A 3721-nucleotide genomic window follows, 5' to 3' on the forward strand; every position below is an offset into this window, starting at 1 on the left:
TGCTGGGTGCTGAATTGGAGATAGCTGGAATATGACGTCTAGAATGGTTCTGAGTGTGGTGAAATTAATTGTGAACCTAACCGAACATAGTTGTGGTTTGAACGCACGGTGCTAAATATTCTCAAAATATGCAGCCTTGGGTGTCTTACACCGGGATAGGTGTATCTAAATGTGTAGATATTTGATAAATTTTGTTTTGGCAAACTTGTTTAATATTCCCATCTGTATAATGGACATAATACCTTCTGTCCAATAAGTACCTTAATGTCTGTACACAGCTCAGATACTGTAAAGAAGAGTAGCCCAGAAAAGCATATAAAAATTATTAATTTTTGTGTTTAGTTATGGGATGATAACAGGAATTGGGAGCACATAGTAAGTTCTAGTGTTCACCCTGAAATGTTAAATAATACCCAACCCTATTGAGCATGATCCCCATTTTATCCATTACAGAGATTGCCCTAGGTTACTGAAAATACTGAAATTAAAGACCATAAACAAGATCCACTAAGGAATGCAAGCCTGTAAGTCCCAAACAGATGATCCTGAAATCTACCCATGCAGTTCTGCATAGGCACCTTGTAATTTTACTTTGCAATGCTCCCCTGGAGAAACAGCTCTGGGTATGCCCAAGCCTGGGAATAGTCTGGAAAGACCTAAGCAGTAGCATTTATTGCATGCTTATGCCTAGGTGGATGAACAAGAGGCTTCCTACAGCAGAGATCCCAGATGGCCTGGTGCAATAACACCCAACAAACATCACAGGCCTAGGCTCTCTACAAAAATACACTTTCTCTCAAACAGTGATGGTATAGATGTCCATCTTTCATATGACAGCAAATAGTGGTGAACCCGTGTTCAACTCCTTCCTCAGTTAAAGAGATGTGGGCTCAAACACAGATTCCTCTGCCACACAGAGCATCTCCCACCGCTCTGAGTATTCCACCCTGGTGAGAGCACATTACCCTTTCTTCACTGTGCACAAAGCCCAACAGAGCATCAGGCCAGGAGCATAAAAGGAACCAGACTCTAGCCCAGTGACGAGGGCACACACCTAGGGACAAACCCTGGTTAGAGTCCACTCTCTACAGCTGGCTTCTGCTTTCCTGTGTAACTTTTCTAAAGAAAATTACAGGGAGAATATTGAGACCTGGCCAGGAATCCCATATTCCTTCCTTTCAGGAGGAGAATGCCCCAGCCACTAGCTATTTTGTCCAGCATTTGCTGTATCTTATTCTGCGTGCAGCAAGAGCTTCGGTTGGAAGGGTGAAGAAAGTTCTCACCTCTCCAAAATCTGCAGGCTTGTGGTTTGATTGAAAGGAAAGATGTTATTCTCAATCTCCAGAGACTGGAAGGTCCCGTCTTCTGTATCAAATGTGAAGACTTTAATTTTTGACATCCCAGCTAAGGAAGGCTAGTCACTAACTGCTACAGAGTCAGTGCTGTTAGACAGTCCCTGAGAATGTCTACCAGAGAGAGCGCACAGCACGTCTGTTTTGAGGGGCCTGGTAGGGCTCAGACGTGATGAAAGCTGTACTAACTGCTCTGCAGTCTCAAGGCTGAGGTGCTTACAGACATAACACAAACCAGACCTTTGGGGTACAACATCATTATCCACACAGCACCACAAAGAGATGGGAGAACTAGCTTCCAATGCCAGAATAAGAGGAGCATGCTTGTCTGAGTTCAGCGGCCTGCTCCTGCCAGGAGCCGTGCCGGGCAGCTGAACAACAGACGCCTGCTCCAACAGCACGCGACCACGCCTCAAGGCCCCAGCGCGTTTCTCCTCCGCGCTGCCTTGTGCTGTTTAATTGTATGAGCCCCCTGATGCAGCTTGACTACCAGTGTATAGCACTAACTTCTGCAGCTTAGATACTTTCTTCACCACCAGCAGAAGGGTCAGAGGGCGTGGGGATCCTGCAGAAGGTTTTGGGTGCCGCAAGTGTGGACCTCGGCGAAGCCAGCCCTTGGGGGAACCTTGAGCCACCCCTTCTTGGCCTTGGGGGAACCTTGAGCCACCGCTTCTTACTCAAGTGACCTCGTGCTCCTTGTATGTCCCTTCTCCAGTTTCAGGTCCATGACAATACTGTTTCCAACTGTATAACTTGGGGGGTTTTGTCCTAGAGGAAAACCAGTCACTTCTCCCTTGTCCTCTAATCTGCCGACACAGCAAGGATCCTTAGAACCGAGACATTACAGAAACTGCTCATGAACCTTGTGATCTTCAAATTACTATCACAGCAGCCACAAAGAATTCTGGCTCGCTGATTCCGGGGGGAACTGCTTTGCTATACTGACAAGGCAATGTAACCACAGTCAAAATGAATCCATTTTAAAAACATACACAGCAGCTTTTTGTTTTATTTTGTGAGTGAAAACCAGTATTCCCTAGGAAGAAAGAAAGAGGCCTGTAGGCCATATGTCTCTTCCAACAGAGACAACAGTTTGTTTGGTTTGGAGCACTGCATTTTCTGGGACCTTATGTTCAGTGTAATGAATATTGAAGACAAGTTGCACGTCCTCTGTACCTTCAGGTAATGAAATTAAAAAAACCAAAACAGGTCACTAGCAAAATGTTGGTTATTACATTAAAAAAGAAGAAAAAAACCCCCAAAACCTAAAAACCAGTTCTCTAATAAATTCTTGAATCCATAGGCACCTTACCCTCTTTTCTCGTCTCCTTTCATACATATTTTCTAACTTAATTTCAGGCCCCCAGCTGAATTTTTGTCCTTTCAGCTTAATCCCAAGATATTTTTCAGTTGTTTAAAATGACAGAACAGCAAAAAACTCTAGTCCTCTATGGGCACAACTCAAAATGATGCTTCCACTACCGCAGCTGGGTATTTACAGTGGTAATTTACAGAAAGCTTTCCTCCAAAATTCCTTAGTGCTGACAGGGAATAAATGTCTCCATCACTCTCCACTGGAAAACTCACCCATTGCTTTACACAAATCAAAGCTACTGACGTTTTCTGTTGTTTTGCGATTGATTGTTTGTTTGTTTTAACCAAGCAGCCACTTCCAAAAGATGGTTTCCTTGCAATGATACATTACTTGTAAGGAAAAAAGTATCCTGGTTTGAATGTTACTTACACAGAACATAGTTCTGTGAATGTTACTTACACAGAACATAGTTACTTACACAGTGTTCATAGCTAAAAAGACCCTGGGACCATCTCTATGAAGAAATGTAATACTATGTGTACATTTATTAGTTGAACCTTCTACTGAAGTTACAGTTTTACCTTGTTAGTGATCTTATTTTTACCAATTCCACAATATGTTTCTGGTGTCTTTTTATTTCCCCTCCCCTGCCTTAGGAAGTTCTTGCACTATTGTGTATCGTTATTTTGTTCCTGTGAGTCCCTGGAAGAAAAGCCTCTGAATAATATGAGGAGCTTGTCTTTCTTCTTGCCGGGAGGAAGATAATGTGTTTTTTCCACACATAAGCACTCCGTGAGCTTTGCAGAATTTCGCTGCACATCAGTTAGCGACAATTCCAATGGAAAGACCATTGCAAACTGAAACTACAAATAACTTGTGATTCCCTATTAGCTCTGCTAAAAGCAGCGATGAAAATCTCTGCTAATGACTTTTAGAGATACCCTTGCAATCTCTAATACTGGAATCAGCTGGTGAGATAAAGTTACAGAAAGTCCTTGTTAACATATTCTGAACTAAATCCCCCAAATCTTAATTACCATGGAAACTACTTATC

This window comes from Eurypyga helias, unplaced genomic scaffold, assembly GCF_000690775.1.
Source record: "Eurypyga helias isolate BGI_N326 unplaced genomic scaffold, ASM69077v1 scaffold48640, whole genome shotgun sequence".
In the NCBI taxonomy this organism is placed as follows: Eukaryota; Metazoa; Chordata; class Aves; order Eurypygiformes; family Eurypygidae; genus Eurypyga; species Eurypyga helias.